Here is an 18,819-nt window from a genome sequence, read left to right as displayed (position 1 = left end):
AATCAAACTTTCACTTTTTAATACTTGGTTGCAAATCCTTTGCAGTCAATTACAGCCTGAAGTCTGGAACGCATAGACATCACCAGACGCTGGGTTTCATCTCTGCCAGGCCTCTACTGCAACCGTCTTCAGTTCCTGCTTGTTCTTGGGGCATTTTCCCTTCAGTTTGGTCTTCAGCAAGTAAAATGGATGCTCAATCGGATTCAGGTCAGGTGATTGACTTGGCCATTGCATAACAGTCCACTTCTTTCCCTTCAAAAACTCTTTGGTTGCTTTTGCAGTATGCTTTGGGTCATTGTCCATCTGCACTGTGAAGCGCCGTCCAGTGAGTTCTGAAGCATTTGGCTGAATATGAGCTGATAATATTGCCCGAAACACATCAGAATTCATCCTGCTGCTTTTGTCAGCAGTCACATCATCAATAAATACAAGAGAACCAGTTCCACTGGCAGCCATACATGCCACGCCATGACACTACCACCACCATGCTTCACTGATGAGGTGGTATGCTTAGGATCATGAGCAGTTCCTTTCCTTCTCCATACTCTTCCCATCACTCTGTTACAAGTTGATCTTGGTCTCATCTGTCCATAGGATGTTGTTCCAGAACTGTGAAGGCTTTTTTCGATGCCGTTTGGCAAACTCTAATCTGGCCTTCCTGTTTTTGAGGCTCACCAATGGTTTACATCTTGTGGTGAACCCTCTGTATTCACTCTGGTGAAGTCTTCTCTTGATTGTTGACTTTGACACACATACACCTACCTCCTGGAGACTGTTCTTGATCTGGCCAACTGTTGTGAAGGGTGTTTTCTTCACCAGGGAAAGAATTCTTCGGTCATCCACCACAGTTGTTTTCCGTGGTCTTCCGGGTCTTTTGGTGTTGCTGAGCTCACCGGTGCATTCCTTCTTTTTAAGAATGTTCCAAACAGTTGTTTTGGCCACGCCTAATGTTTTTGCTATCTCTCTGATGGGTTTGTTTTGTTTTTTCAGCCTAATGATGGCTTGCTTCACTGATAGTGACAGCCCTTTGGATCTCATCTTGACAGTCGACAGCAACAGATTCCAAATGCAAATAGCACACTTGAAATTAACTCTGGACATTTTATCTGCTCATTGTAATTGGGATAGTGAGGGAATAACACACACCTGGCCATGGAACAGCTGAGAAGCCAATTGTCCCATTACTTTTGGTCCCTTAACAAGTGGGAGGCACATATGCAAAATGTTGTAATTCCTACACCGTTCACCTGATTTGGATGTAAATACCCTCAAATTAAAGCTGACAGTGTGCAGTTAAAGCACATCTTGTTCGTTTCATTTGAAATCCATTGTGGTGGTGTATAGAGCCAAAAATGTTAGAATTGTGTCGATGTCCCAATATTTATGGACCTGACTGTATGTATGATGCCTAGTGTTTTAAAAATCTGTTCAGATTTGAAAAGTCATGTAGTGTAATCCAGCCTTTAGAATTAATAGTCGTTTGAAACTTGTAGATGTTTTGTATTGCTTGTGCTGAGAATATTTAATTCAACTCATTAACTTCTCATCAAACTGTTCTGTTAATTGGTACAGTATTTTAAATGTTGAAATGTATTTGAAATGTATTTCCTTTCAAATTTGCACTGTTTTCCTTCAAAAACTGAATGATTGCATTTTCAGTTTTGTACAGTATATGTAGAGACTTTGTATTTTGTCTTTCAAAATAAAACTTTTAATTTACAATTGTCAGCATCCTTTAACACTATAATTTTGTTTTTTAATAACCTGTAAAATAAGAAGTGTTTCTCTGTAGAACGTTTAGGCTAGTATTTTACTTTTAGCACTTTATTGAATGCGTTTGATCATAATAATCTAGGAAAATCTGTGAAAGGACAGTGTTCCTCTGTACACGGTTTAGTGATATCACTTTATTTAATTGGTCAGTAAAAAATCCATAAAGTAAGTTTTACACTGTAAAAAAAAAAATAAAGAAACGGTCAAATGACTGGCAGTAACGGCTGCCAAACAAAAAACATAAAACTGAAGTAAATAAAAAATGGGACAAACCACGCTCATATTGATGTAATGTGGAATACCATTCATATGCCTTAAATACGGGATGATTCTATGTTAATGTCAAGCCTTGTTTGCAAATGTGTGCTAATATTGCCAATTTACAAAATAATGACAGACTGCTGATATTACTGAACTCATAGTGTGAAATATCCCAAAACATTGCTTTTGGTACCATATAAGAGTCATAATTTGCTCAGTCAGTTGTTTGTTCTCTCACTTTTGTGTACATACAACAGACCCAAGTAAATGTTTAGAGATTTTTCCTCACTGCCTTTTAGCATTAACACCAGGAAGGTTTTAGGTTTCGAAATTGTGCAATATCAGTTTTGTCTTCAGAAGATAAAAGCATAGCAATTTGGGTGGGCCCATGATCTTCCATCTAGCACCACAGTAGAACCAATGTGACATCTACATTAGATATGACAAACCTAACACAAACTATAACAAGCGGTTCATAATGTGTTATGTATAATTAATTATTTGGACATTTAACTCCTCTTCATTTAAAACCTTTCCTAATTCCTTGGGCGCATGCGCACGCAGCGACCGGCAGTGAATGAAACTTTGGCGTCCTTGTGTTTTATGTGGTTTTATTTTATTTGTTTTTTATTTTTCGTTGTTTTTACTACATGAATAAGTGCTCCTAGATTTAGTTGGCAAAAATGGATTTTTCCTATTTCGTTGCGCTGGGGCTTTTTTTATATTTGTTGTTTGCCCATAATATCCGTGGGACTGTATGCCACGTGAGGACACAGTACTCCAGAGATATGTTACTGCAGCTAAACCTTGTTAGTTTGGCTCAGGAAATGGACTTTATATCGGAGTTACCGAATTTTATTCTGAGAGATTCTCATGGACCGAGGAGTGTGGAAATGAAGAGGAGGAAGAGGGGTAAACGAGGTGGCGTTAGATTACGCCTGAGGAAGCAGCGGCTCACCCGGGTCCCTCTGCTCTCGGTTATTATGGGAAACGTTCAGTCTCTGAGGAAAAAAGTGGATGAACTTCAGGGAAATGTTCGTTACCAGCAGGATTTTAGGAACTGCTGTATTATGGCATTTACTGAAACATGGCTTACTGAGTGTGACCGGGACACTGATTTATCCATTGATGGATTTGGAGCTCCTTTTCGTCTGGATCGGCTGGCAGAGGTAACGGGGAAAACCCAAGGAGGCGGGGTATGTTTATATGTCAACAAACGATACTGTACGTCTGTGACTGTAAGAGAGCGTGTTTGTACGACAGATGTGGAACTTTTAGCGGTTTCACTGCGGCCTTTTTACCTACCCCGTGAGTTTCCTCAACTTTTTATAACAACTGTGTACATTCATCCAAAGGCGGATTCTGACTCTGCCTCCAGTACTATTTTTGATGTAGTACAGAGATTGCAGTCGATCTCACCAGATGCACCTAACTTTGTTCTTGGCGATTTTAACCATGTTTCTCTCAAACAGACACTTAAAAACTTTTCATCAATATGTCTCCTGTCCAACCAGACGGGGTAAGACTTTAGATCTCTGTTATGGGTCAGTGAAGGATGCTTATAAATCTCTCCCGCTTCCTCCATTGGGCTCTGCTGACCATAATTGCATTCATTTACTGCCCATATACAAGACTGTTTTAAAGAGAGAGAAAGCAAAGATCAAGGACATAAGGATATGGTCTGAAGAATCTGTGTCCTGTTTGCAGGAATGTTACAGTTGTACTGATTGGGACATTTTTAAACAGTCCTGTGGTAATGATTTGGATTCACTGGTGGATGTAACATGTTCATATATTGCTTTTTGCAGAGACATGATAATTCCCAGTAAGCGTGTTAAAATATATTCTAATAACAAACCCTGGGTTACTAAATCTGTGAAGTCCTGCTTGCAAAGGAAAACACTTGCCTTTAAACAGGGAGCAGCTTCTGATTTGTCTTTGGCAACAAAAGAGCTGAAGATTGAAATTTTGAAAGCTAAACAAGATTACAAAGTAAAACTGGAAGACAAGATGGCTGCAAATAATTCTGGTTCGGCCTGGGCGAGTATGAAATGTATAGCAGGCCTTAATAATTCAAACAGCAGTACTCATGTTATGTTGGATGGTTTTAATTCTGATTTTGAATTTGCAAATGTTTTAAATAGTTTTTATTGTCGTTTTGATTATTTTGATTTTAGCAAAGAAATTCAGGAAATGAGTCTTAATCTTGTGGATAATCAGCATTTTAAAATTGAACTTCAGGATGTTGAAAAGGCTTTTAAGTCAGTAAAGGTGAACAAAAGCCCTGGACCTGACAAGATTTGTGGTCGACTACTTAAATCATGTGCAAAAGATTTAAGTCTCGTATTTCATGATATTTATAATAAGTCACTACACACACAACATGTACCCAATCTCTGGAAAGATGCAGTGGTTGTTCCAGTTCCAAAATGTAGTCAGCCAAAAATTATTAATGACTTTAGGCCGGTCGCTTTGACCTCAGTTTTAATGAAGATTTTTGAGAAATTGGTCAGGTCTGAGATCTTGAGGCAGACTGAACATGCTTTGGATTCCATGCAATTTGCATATAGGCCTCATAGAGGAGTGGAAGATGCTACAGTCACATTGCTTAACTTGCTTTTTAGACATTTGGATGGGAATGGGACACATGCTAGACTTTTATTTATAGATTTTTCTTCGGCTTTTAACACAATTCAACCCCACATTTTAACCAGAAGGCTTTTAGAACAGTTTGAGTTAAGTAATAACCTGGTAGGTTGGATTCTTGACTTTCTAACAAATAGGACACAGAGAGTGAGAGTAAATGGTACTTTATCTGACCGGAAAAGCTCCTCTACTGGGTCACCTCAAGGGTGTGTCTTGTCACCGTTATTATTTATTCTTTATACAAATATGTGTCAGAGCAGCTATGAAAATAGAACCATCATAAAATATGCAGATGATTCGGTTATTGTTAGTCTGCTTCAGGAGGATGAGATCAGCCATGGTCCGGTTGTCGATGACTTTGTTCATTGGTGTGAGAAATCTTACCTTCAGCTTAATATATCAAAGACTAAAGATATGCTTATTGATTTTAGAAGGAAGACTCGCATGAACAAAGCTACTTTAATTAAAGGCCAGACTATTGAGTACGTGAAATCTTATAAATACCTTGGTACTATTATTGATGATAAATTGAATTTCGAAGCTAATTGTGCAGCCGTGTGTAAAAAAGGTCACCAGCGCTTGTATTGTTTGAGGAAATTATCACAATTTCATATTGACCGAACGTTAATGATCATATTTTATCATGCGTTTATTGAATCAGTTTTGTCTTTTTCTTTGGTCGTATGGTTTGGTCAAACATCTTTAAAAGCAAGAAATTCTCTAAATCAGATAGTTAAATGGTCGAGTCGTTTGGTGGGTGAGTCACAGTTGGATCCAACTTCGTTGTATACCAGACAGTTGCAACGAATGGCTACTTCTATTTTAAATGATGAATCCCACCCTTTGCACAGTGAGTTTCAGCTTCTTCCTTCTGGACGGAGGTTTTTAATTCCGAGGTGTAAAACAAAGCGACATAAAAATAGCTTTGTTCCTGCTGTTTTAACTGTGTTAAATAAGCTGTAGGATGGGGGAGTTTGGGTGTATTTATATTACTTATTATGTTTTATTATGTCTTATTATGTTATGTTATGTGATTTGTGTCATGGATGGTTGTCATTGTCATTTACTGCAAGACAAATTTACCTGCGGGTATGAATAAAGTAACCTAACCTAACCTAACCTAACCTTCCTTTTGTATTCACAGGTTGATAACAAATGTGGTAATGGCCAGTTTCGATAGGGATGTAATGCAATGTTTGTCCACTGTTGGAGGCTGACAAAAATCAGGTTGACATCAGAACTTAATGTAAGATTGACGTCAACCTCTAATGTTGGATAGATGTTGCATTTTTCATTTTCACCCAAAATATAACATCTGTCCAACGTTGGGTTCTGACGTCAATCTGACGTTGGGTATCAATCTGACGTTGGGTTCTGACGTCAACCTGATTTTAATTTTCAACCAAAATACAACGTCTGTCCAACGTTGGGTTCTGACGTCAATCTGACGTTGGGTTCTGACGTCAACCCGATTTTCATTTTCAACCAAAATACAACGTCTGTCCAACGTTGGGTTCTGACATCAATCTGACGTTGGGTTCTGACGTCAACCCGATTTTCATTTTCAACCAAAATACAACGTCTGTCCAACGTCGGAGATTGACGTCAATTTGACGTTGGGTTCTGACATCAATCTGACGTTGGGTTCTGACGTCAACCCGATTTTCATTTTCAACCAAAATGCAACGTCTGTCCAACGTCGGAGATTGACGTCAATCTGACGTTGGGTTCTGACGTCATTCTGACGTTGGGTTCTGACGTCAACCCGATTTTCATTTTCAACCAAAATGCAACGTCTGTCCAACGTCGGAGATTGACGTCAATCTGACGTTGGGTTCTGACGTCAACCCGATTTTCATTTTCAACCAAAATACAACGTCTGTCCAACGTTGGAGATTGACGTCAATCTGACGTTGGGTTCTGACGTCAACCCGATTTTCACTTTCAACCAAAATACAACGTCTCTCCCACGTTGGGGTCCAACGTCAATCTGACGTTGGGTTCTGACGTCAATCTGACGTCAACCCGATTTTCACTTTCAACCAAAATACACCGTCTCTCCGACGTTGGGGTCCAACGTCAATCTGACGTCATATTGACGTCCGGTGCCTGCTGGGACATGACTTGACTCGAGTCTGACTCGAGTCACAATTTGCAGGACTTGCGACTTGCTTGATTAAAGTATGAAAATGACTTGACTTCACTTTGAATTGAGAGCACTTGACTTGAGACTTGACTTGACTTGAAGTGGAAGACTCGACAATGACTTGAATTTATAATAAACAAACAGCAATAAAATTTGTTTTAAAAAATAACTATTGTGACGTCAGCACCAATCAGCGTCTGTGCCTTTAACGCTGCACAATTGAAACTGCGCCAAACAGTAGTCAAGCTCCACAAATAGTCTCGTTTGGCTATAAGGACTTTGAACTGGACCGTGCCAATAAAAAAAGATTTGCCAGATGCAGAGTATGTAACGCAATAATATCCGACACGACAACACAACGTCAAATTTTATCCGACATTTCAAGAACCACAAGGAAAGTCATTTCTTTTTAGTCAGTAGCCTAACGATTAATCTAATGAATTAATAATTTATGTTTGTCATAATTTGGCCTTGGTTGCATATTATGTTTTATTTTTTCTTATTAGATGTGATTATCATCATTGATACGTCTTGTAGATGTGGGGAATTTGACTATAACAGTGGCGTAGCCTGAATTTTAATGTTGAGGGGCATCTTAAAATGAGCGGGCATGTAACGTAGGCTATAATTCAATATTAAATGTGCGCATTTTCAAGTGTTTGTGTGGACTGCGTGTGGAAGCTGAATAGCAGTGCGCTTATACTGCATGACAGGCTAACATGGAGGCGCTGGTGTGATCACTTGCACTTAAAAAGTTTTTTTTTTGAACATACAGACAAGAATAATTACATCGTTCGAATCTGTTAAGTGTCTACTTTGTGTGTGTGTGTGTGTGTGTGTACACTCACAATAACAACAAAATGTTGTGCACTGTAAAATAATGAAAATAAACTAAACATGATAAATATATAGAACGTGAAATGTTTTTATAATGAACCAGTTCAAATAGAAAACAAATATTCTTGGATTATATAATCAGTATGAAACGTGTATATTACGTGTCCATTGCAGAGATGAGGATTAAGCGTCATAACTTCTTCGTGAATGGGCTATTAACATACATATTCTGCTGAAATGAACTAAATGACTCGAAAAAAGATCCATTCATTTTGATTAACGAGATTCAAAGATGCGAGTCAGTAAAATGATCTGAGATTCCCATCACTAGATGTAAAAGAGTGGATAAATTACCTATACGATGCCCTATAATGGACAGCACATGTTTTACGGCCTTCATATAAAAAAATTATATATATACACTCACCTAAAGGATTATTAGGAACACCTGTTCAATTTCTCATTAATGCAATTATCTAATCAACCAATCACATGGCAGTTGCTTCAATGCATTTAGGGGTGTGGTCCTGGTCAAGACAATCTCCTGAACTCCAAACTGAATGTCAGAATGGGAAAGAAAGGTGATTTAAGCAATTTTGAGCGTGGCATGGTTGTTGGTGCCAGACGGGCCGGTCTGAGTATTTCACAATCTGCTCAGTTACTGGGATTTTCACGCACAACCATTTCTAGGGTTTACAAAGAATGGTGTGAAAAGGGAAAAACATCCAGTATGCGGCAGTCCTGTGGGCGAAAATGCCTTGTTGATGCTAGAGGTCAGAGGAGAATGGGCCGACTGATTCAAGCTGATAGAAGAGCAACTTTGACTGAAATAACCACTCGTTACAACCGAGGTATGCAGCAAAGCATTTGTGAAGCCACAACACGCACAACCTTGAGGCGGATGGGCTACAACAGCAGAAGACCCCACCGGGTACCACTCATCTCCACTACAAATAGGAAAAAGGCTACAATTTGCACGAGCTCACCAAAATTGGACGGTTGAAGACTGGAAAAATGTTGCCTGGTCTGATGAGTCTCGATTTCTGTTGAGACATTCAGATGGTAGAGTCAGAATTTGGCGTAAACAGAATGAGAACATGGATCCATCATGCCTTGTTACCACTGTGCAGGCTGGTGGTGGTGGTGTAATGGTGTGGGGGATGTTTTCTTGGCACACTTTAGGCCCCTTAGTGCCAATTGGGCATCGTTTAAATGCCACGGCCTACCTGAGCATTGTTTCTGACCATGTCCATCCCTTTATGACCACCATGTACCCATCCTCTGATGGCTACTTCCAGCAGGATAATGCACCATGTCACAAAGCTCGAATCATTTCAAATTGGTTTCTTGAACATGACAATGAGTTCACTGTACTAAAATGGCCCCCACAGTCACCAGATCTCAACCCAATAGAGCATCTTTGGGATGTGGTGGAACGGGAGCTTCGTGCCCTGGATGTGCATCCCACAAATCTCCATCAACTGCAAGATGCTATCCTATCAATATGGGCCAACATTTCTAAAGAATGCTTTCAGCACCTTGTTGAATCAATGCCACGTAGAATTAAGGCAGTTCTGAAGGCGAAAGGGGGTCAAACACAGTATTAGTATGGTGTTCCTAATAATCCTTTAGGTGAGTGTATATATATATATGCCTATATATATATATATGTATATATGTATATATATATATATGTATGTATATATATGTATATATATATGTATATATATATATATATATATATATATATATGTATATGTATATATATGTATATGTATATATGTATATGTATATATATATGTATATGTATATATATATATGTATATATGTATATGTATATATATATGTATGTATGTATATATATATATATATATATATATATATATATATATATATATATATATATATATATAGCTTAGTGCTAACATCTTGGCAAACTTTATTTTCTGTAAATGCAACACATTTTAGACAGTTTCAATTAAACTGAAATAGACAGATTGGATTATACATCTTAGATTGGATTTTAAAAGTTTTGTGTAAACAACACAATTTTATTTCCAGATATTAATGTAGCACACATATGCATATAATTCATATATAGCAAATGTATAATGAATAAGATACATAATATATGTATACAAGTTAATCTTTTCTGTGCAAAAATAAATATGTAACGAAAAAATTAACCTCTATTTATTTTAGTACTGTGACTTGACTTGACTTGAAACTTATCACGACTCGACTTGACTTGCTTAGGGTGAACCCTTGACTTGACTTGACTTGACTTGCTTGATTTGTCTGAACTGTGACTTGAGACTTGACTCGAGACTTGATGGTTAAGACTTGAGACTTGCTTGGACTTGACCATGTGTGACTTGTCCCCACCTCTGGTAGAATAGTTCATGATGTTGTTACATACTTATGAGTTATCTTAAATAGGCACAAAATGGTTAAATTACCTAAATGTGCCAGAGTTAGGCGTTATGATTATCTGAATTAATCTTGTATATGTCTTTATTGAATGAAGTACATAAAATACTAGGGATTGAACAGCGTTTAGAAATGAACACGTGATTAATATCCTAGTTGTATTATCTTGTATTATCAATTTAATTATTTCATTTCATTGGTAAGGGTGAATCCTAATGAAGATGTTATATATCGTTTGGTTTGCTTATGTGTACATTTTGAATATCTTATCCTGTTTAAAAAAAAAACATGTGTTTTGAGTGTCACTGTGTCAGTTGAGACTAGAGCATGTGAACCGTATAGAGAGAGTTTGTTAAGTAGCCTGTTGATCGTATTTTCTTATTTCCTCTATTCTGATGGAAAGTTTTTGAAGTCACTCATGTTTACGTTCATTCATTACTGGGAAAGAGTGATACTGCAATGTGTTGATGCTGTAATGGGCTGAGCTTTTGTTATATGCATATGCTATTATAATTCATTCAGAGTAAATACGCCATCAAAGAAGCCATCACTGCATCACTCCTGTTTTAATTTTTCTTTATTCATCTTTATAAACTTCTTTTCAGGAGTACTACATACACGCCAGCCTCTGAACTGAACTTAACTGAAAAAAAACAATCTTGCCATTTCAGCTAGATTCTACTGGCCTGGAATGGGAGTGGACTTTGCTCGGAGAGCTATGTAAGGGAAATTTAGCTCAAAGGGAATCATTTGTAATTTTATAGGAAATTTGGACAGAATCACTGTTTTACAGCAGTGATTGAGCCGTATAACATCAATTCTGCACTGGATATTAAAATCCAAAATATAGTGAAAACACTATTAAATAGCACAGTATCAAGATCGGCAGTTTAAGACATTAACTTGTAAGCAGAGATGGCCACAATTACATCAAAAAGTATTTAGTTACAAATTACAAATACAAGCTCATCAAATGTATTTAATTAAAATACAATTTGGAATTTGAAAATACAACCAATTTTTTCAAGCAATCAATACGCTCATAACATTTAGATACACACCTCCTTGAACAACTAAACAAATAAATGTTTATATCAGGAGTATCTATCTATCTATCTATCTATCTATATATATATATATATATATATATATATATATGTGTGTGTGTTTTGTAACCATAGACTCGTAAAAAAAAGACATTTTATTTTTGAGTAACTAATTATTATTGTTTAGCACGTTATTAAAATTATTTTTGAACAGAGTAGGCTATTAATAATAAACATGTTGTAAACATACTTAGACTCGCAGCATTCATCATGTTACAATGTACTCTCATATTACTTTTATTGTTTTATATAGAGCAAGAAAACATACTCGCACCGTAAGAAATTTAAATACAATGAATTGCCCATCATATTCAAAATGTTTTACTGGATTTCAAACATTTTAGTCAGGAATTATAGTTTGGGGGAAACCCAACTATGATTTTGTAGTCATATAGCCATCCTGAACATCATGTATGATTTTATAGTATAGAGGATATGATTCTGCAGTCATAGACTCACGCATGCTTTGTACTATAAAAGGATGTACTTCGTACTATAAAAAATATATTTTATATCTGAGAACTAATTGTTATCGTTTAGCACGCTATTTAAATATATTTGTGAACAGATTATTAATAATAAACATGGTCTAAACTTTCGTAGATGGTAGCATTCATCGTGTTGTAGTTTGGGAACAACCCATCTAGTAATGTGTTCAAGTTTATGTCACGCTAACTAATGCAAAACATAAACATTACTTATTGGTCAGATCGATCTCCTCTTCTGGATGAACTCTTGATGTTATTCTGAGGTAAATCCAGCCTTTACTCAGCGCGTCTTCTTCCAGAAACAAACAGTATAGCAGCGATGAACAGTCTCCTGATGGTGTGTTTATGTTGTTGGGCGTCTCCAAGCGCGCGCGGGTCACGTGGTTATTTACATGTGAACACGAGGGGGCGGGATCTCATTAAAAATAATAAGTTAGACGGGACAGACTGAACATCGTGTTGGTTTCATACGGATTACTTCATCACAGAATATTTGTTTTCGATATGAATTTATGAATTACTTCATTTGAAAGAAGACACTTCAAGCTTTCTATAGAGATAACTCTCATGTCTGTGTGTTGAGTATTCGCTGAGTTACACTTCAATTTTAGTGACGCATTTCTAGAGCTTTTTCACATTTGGCTCCCAAACTCTGGAATAGCCTTCCTGATAACATTCGGGGTTCAGACACACTCTCTCTGTTTAAATCTAGATTAAAGACACATCTCTTTAGCCAAGCATACACATAATGCATTTTATAATCTTGTACTGCAGTTATATCTGATCAAATGTACATTATTATTATTCTTTAGCTTGGGTTGAACAATTTATTTTTGCTTAGATGGAACAGCAGCTACACTAATCATGTCTCTGCTTGTCTCTACGTTCCTGCCACGGGATTAACATCCCGTGGTAGCCAGGAATTACAGAACTTCAGTCTGGATCTAACCATTACATGATCTGAGATGACCGAACACCTGAGATGGAGGATCAGCGCCGGGAGATGACGTATGTGTCCCTGATCGTAGGCAGAGGCCAAACACCTGGATGAACGCCAGAGACAGATCCCCATTGCGGACCCCGCCACTTAGACAGCCATCGGAAAAGACCACTGGAACCAGCTGAGCCCATTCAATCTGACTTGCTGCAGTTTGGAACTGAACTGCTGGTTTGTTTGGCCAGAGGAGAATTGGCCCCCCGACTGAGCCTGGTTTCTCCCAAGGTTTTTTTCTCCATTCTGTCACCGATGGAGTTTTGGTTCCTTGCCGCTGTCGCCTCTGGCTTGCTTAGTTGGGGACGCTTCATTTCCAGCAATATCGCCGACCTTATTGCAAAGACACTATTCAAACTTATTGACACTTTATTTTCCTTTTTTTTTAATATTGTGCAGTGCTTTGACACAATTTGCATTGTAAAAAGCGCTATATAAGTAAAGGTGACTTGACTTCACTTGACATTTCTGAAAACAGTTTGCGGAGACGGAGAAGACAGAGAGCGCACCCTGTTTGTTTTCTTTATTCTTCAAAAGCACGAAGTTTAGTTGTTATTATGACTGTATACAAATAAAAGTAGACCCCTTACAGATTTGAATGGTGTATTGCTCTTATCTGAACGATCAAAAATGGCTTGAAAAACGATCAAGTAATTCAAGCTCATTTCTGCCTTATCAGGAAAATCTGCCCCAAAACGCGTATTCGTGTTTGTCGGGCTCAGAGTGTTAAACAGGTGAGCAATATTCTAAAATATGTTAGCATCATGCTAAGAAAGTGCTAAATACATGCTAATCATGTTAATCAAGCTTGCATAATGCTAAATGTGTTAGCAACCACCCAGCATCAGGCTATCATGAACACCCAAGTAACACTTAGAAACACCCTAGCAACCATCTAGCAACACTAAAGCAACCATCCAGAAGACTCTAGAAGCCACCTATCAACCACTCATATTATCCTAGCAACCAGCTAGAATACCTTAGCAACTGCATAGCAACTGCCTAGTAAGCACCCATATTATCCTAGCAAAGAGTGAATTTATATCTATGTTAAACTTATACTTAGCCTCCAACTCACACACTGGCGAGTAAAATCTAAGAATTGATTAGCCATGGCTAATGTTAGACATCATTAAGATTTAGCCGCATATGAGAGTGATTTACTCGCATTGTAGAGGGTTGCATGGTTATTTGGTTCCCTTTCGAAAGTGTGAGGACCGGGCTGAAGTAAAACGAAAGGCATAAAAAAAAAAGAATAAGTTTCCCAAAAATTAGATCACTTTAATAAGTCCAAAAAATTTGGAAAGAAAACAAAAAAAAAAAAACTCTAAATTCACAAATAATCAAATCAAATAACTAAGCCTATTAACAGAATGGTCAAAACAAAACTAAACTTAAATAACCAAACATGTGCTAACCAAAGGAACTGACTCCAAATAACACAACAGATCCACATTTATACAATTGGACTAGTCCATATTACACACAGAAGGGGGAAACAAAACCAAAAATTTACAGAATACAACATTCAAACCATCCAACTACTTAAAAGCTTTACCGACAGATCAAATATACATTTTAACTAGATCCAAAATCAAATACCATTAAAGTAGTAAAGATTTAAACACAATCTTAAACTAAACCATATCAGTTCTCCCTCTGCCCATTGGTGCCGACAAGCAGAACTAAAAAGAGCGGCGGAACCAATGCAATGGTCCTTTAGATTCCCGGAACACCCAATGGAAGCTTGAGGACTTCCGCAGAGCCCACTGTCCGGTAACCTCAACTCAAGGAAAACAGTATTAACAAAAATACACAGAACAGCGAACTAAATGGTGTGCACTCCCAATTAGACGCGAAGCACTGTGATTATAATAAAGTGTGAAAATGACATCAAAATTTGTGTCCTATTTGAAAAACAAAATTAAAGTGATATAAAAGAAACATGTGTATAGGTCCATGTATGTGCATGAGAGAGAGACATTACCGCTTACTGATGTGTGGCCACACCATGGGCCATCACATACTCCCTCCCTTCGGAAATGTCACTGGCACAACGGGAAAGATAATCTGCAGTAAGATTCTCTTTGCCAGGGACATGTTGGATGGAGAAACGAAAGGGTTGCATGGCTAGGTACCAGCGAGTAATTCGGCTGTTGGCATCCTTCATTCTTTGGAGCCACTGTAAAGCTTTATGATCCGTTTCCAGTATGAATTCCCTTCCCAAGAGATAGTATTTCAGGGAGTCCAAAGCCCACTTGACGGCCAAGCATTCCTTTTCTACAATGGAATAACAGACTTCCCTGGGAAAGAGTTTACGACTAAGGAAAGCAACAGGGCGCCGAGCATTAGGACCTCCCTGCAACAGCACTGCTCCTAGGCCTCGGTCCGAAGCATCGGTTTGGAGAATGAAAGATTGATTGAAATCGGGATTATGTAAAACAGAATCCTTACTCAAAGCTGTTCTGATGTCCTGGAATGCTGCTTCCGCCTCATCTGTCCATCGGAGCTGATTGGGACTCCTTGAGCCCACCATATCAGTCAACACTGCAGCCCTGCTGGAGAAGTTGGGAATAAACTTGTGATAAAATCCAGCCATACCCAGAAAGGATCTTAGCCCCTTGCGAGTCCGTGGCTGTGGGCAGCCTTCAATGGCCCGAACCTTCTCTACCTGAGGCCTTATTACCCCCTTGCCAATGACAAACCCCAGGTATTCGGTCTCAGTCTTTGCAATAGCACACTTCCGTGAATTAACAGTCAGACCGGCTTGTTGAAGACGTTGCAGAACCTCCCAGATATGCTGCAAATGCTGTTCCCACGTGTCGCTGTAAATCACAATATCCTCCAAATAGGCAGCTGTAAAAGTCAGGCCTTTCAGTACTTGGTCCATGAGTCTTTGAAAGCTGGCCGGTGCCCCGTGCAGCCCAAAAGCCAGAACCTTAAAATGAAATAACCCCCATTGGGTTTTGAAAGCTGTCAGTTCTCTGGATTGCCGGGTCAACGGGATCTGCCAGTAACCCTTTGAAAGATCAATAGTGGTTAAAAACTTTGAGGCACCCAGACGATCCGTAAGGTCCCCAATCCGAGGAGTGGGATAAGCATCAAACTTAGTCACAGAATTAAGATAACGAAAGTCTATACAAAACCGTATGGTACCATCTTTTTTGGGCACCAGGACCACAGGGTGACACCACTCGCTTTTAGAGGGTTCTATGATCCCCAACCTCAGCATCAGATCAATTTCCCCTTTCAGTGACTCTTGAAGACGTTCTGGAACTCTGTAACTCATTCTCCTGACAACAGCATCGGGTTTCAACACAATGTCATGCTCTATTAACGTAGTGTAGCCAGGATACTCTGAAAAAACCCCAGGTAAACAAATATCTCTCACCTCCTGCTGATGCTGTAATGATAGGTGGCTCAGATCAACTTCTCCTAGAACAGGCTGGGGTAAGTATTGATCCTCCGATTCCTCCTCCTCCATCACTTGTTTAATCATCAAGCTTTGGGCCGGCTTATCGGAACGGGGGACCCATTGCTTAAGGAGATTAATGTGCAGGGCTCGTGTAGGGCGATTATGATCAGACATTGTTACTTCGTAAGTGGTAGCTCCCAATTTCCTTTTGACTTCATACGGACCCTGCCATTTTGCCAGCAGTTTACTTTCATGACTTGGCAGCATCACCAGTACCTTCTGACCCGGTTCAAACTGTCGCTCACGAGCAGATCGATCATACCATGTTTTCTGGCATGTTTGAGCCTCCGCCAAATGAGATTGAGCCAGTGCAGTCATCTTCTCCAAACGTTCTCGCATCTGCACCACATAAGACATCACATTTGTCGGTTCACCTCTGCTTGAGTCTCCCTCCCCCATCTCTCGAAGCAAAGCAAGAGGACCTCTCACTTCATGCCCATACAACAGTTCAAAAGGGGAGAAGCCAGTGGAGGATTGTGGTACTTCTCTATAGGCGAACAGCAGGTACGGGAGCCATTGATCCCAATCAGTGCCTGAGTCACAAACAAACTTGCATAGCATCTGCTTCAGGGTTTGGTTAAATCTTTCAGTAAGCCCGTCTGTCTGGGGATGATATGGAGTGGTTCTTAAACTCTTGATACCCAGCAACTTGTATACCTGTTTCAGGAGGGTTGACATGAAATTAGTTCCTTGATCTGTTAGAATCTCACTCGGAAACCCAACTCTGGAAAACAGCTGAACTAGAGAGGTGGCCACATACTTTGCCTTGATGGACTTTAACGGAAACACTTCCGGATACCTGGTAGCATAGTCTGTCACAACAAGCATATATCGGTTACCTGAACGACTTCTCTCCACAGGCCCAACAACATCCATCCCTAGTCTTTCAAATGGAGTGCCTATAAGTGGGAGCGGTTGGAGAGGGACCCGACACGGGCCTTGCATAGAAACCTTCTGACATTCTGGACAACTTTTACAATACTGGGTTACCTCTGAATTCAATCCGGGCCAATAGAAGTATTTCCTAATCCGGGCGATGGTTTTACATTTCCCCAGGTGGCCAGCCCAAGGAATCGAATTACCCAGAGCCAGAATAACTTCCCGGACACACTGTGGTACCACCAGTTGCATAACTGGCCCTAGCTGACGATAGAGTATCCCCTGTTGAATGCAGTATCTCTCTTTTATTTTACTGTCAGACATCTTTACATCCTCCCACTTTGCTCTCTCCATATAAGGGACAAGACTGGCATCCTCCTGTTGTAGCTGAGTAATGTTGACAGGCAACTCAAAGTCTGGGGAAAAGTCAGAGAATGCGTCAACATGCATTTTAGAAGCATTATATTGAATTTTTTCCAACCTTTTTTGTCGTCGAGACTTCCTGGGCTTAACAGAGCCACCAAGCTCCACATCAAAGAATGGTAGGGTACCAAGTAACTGTTCATTTTCCTCCTCCCTTCTTGCTTGGGCTCGAGTAACCACTGTGGTACATGTGGGTACCAACCGCAACAAGTCCCAGAGCACTGGCAGATCATGACCCAAAACTACAGGGAATGGTAGGTTGTCTGCTATGCCCACCTCCAAAAGATAGGTTTGCCCTCTCACCTTTCATGTATACCTCTGCAGCAGGTACCAGCTTTTCATCACCATGCACACAGCGAACAACCTTCTTGTCAGTAAACCGGAGGCAAGCTGGAGAAACAAATTTAGGATGCACTAAGGTCTGATCACTCCCCGTATCAATAAGGGCTGCCAACCTCCTTCCATTCACCTCCACAGTGGTCATCGGCGGTGCCCTCTCAGCTTCCCCTGATGAACCCATTTTACCCCTGGGCACATAACACAGGTGAGTAGTCTTGACTGCAACTTTAGGACACATGGGTTTCGTATGACCCTCCTGACCACACAGGTAGCAAATCGGCACTTTCCTATGACTCTTAGCAGCCGTTACAAAAGCAGGCCCTCCTCTTGGAGGCTTACCAGCACTAGGAACGTGTCTTTCAGACTGCTGGGGAAAATTTGACCTACGATCATCCCTACCGGACTTCCAACACCACGGCTGATTCCCCTTACGTGCTACCACAAATACATCCGCCAGTGTCGCCACACTGTCACAACAAGCATATGACACGCCACACATCACAGTGTCGTGTGAAGCAGACTGTGGATCATGCTCCCGCACCCAAACCTGGAGCTCAGGGGAAAGCATTCTCAGATATTGTTCAAGAATTATGACTTCACCAACTTAATCAACTGATTTACTTTTTGGCTGAATCCACTTTCCATATAATTCTTTTAGTCGCACATACAATTCTTTGGGACTCTCAAAGGGTTCAACATCAAGAGAACGAAACCTTTGTCTATAAGTTTCTCGATTAATGTCATATTTTCTTACAATAGCAGATTTAAGTTCCTCATAGTCAAGAGAGTCATCAACATCCATGTGAACATAAGCAGCTCTGGCCTTACCCGTCAGAAGGGGAATCAGCCGGAAGGCCCAATCCTCCTTTGGCCACCGGCAAGCTGCTGCAATTCTCTCAAAAGTGATTAAAAATTTTTCAATGTCATCAGAATCAGCTAACTTCTCCAGTTTAGGCTCTTTAAATTGACACTGACCTGCATCACGGACTTCAGAAATATCTTTCCGACTGGCAGTAGACTGAGAC

This window comes from Barbus barbus (genome assembly GCF_936440315.1).
Source record: "Barbus barbus genome assembly, chromosome: 47".
NCBI classification, from domain to species: domain Eukaryota; kingdom Metazoa; phylum Chordata; class Actinopteri; order Cypriniformes; family Cyprinidae; genus Barbus; species Barbus barbus.
The sequence above is the reverse complement of the archived record's forward strand: the minus strand, read 5'-3'. Positions refer to the sequence as shown.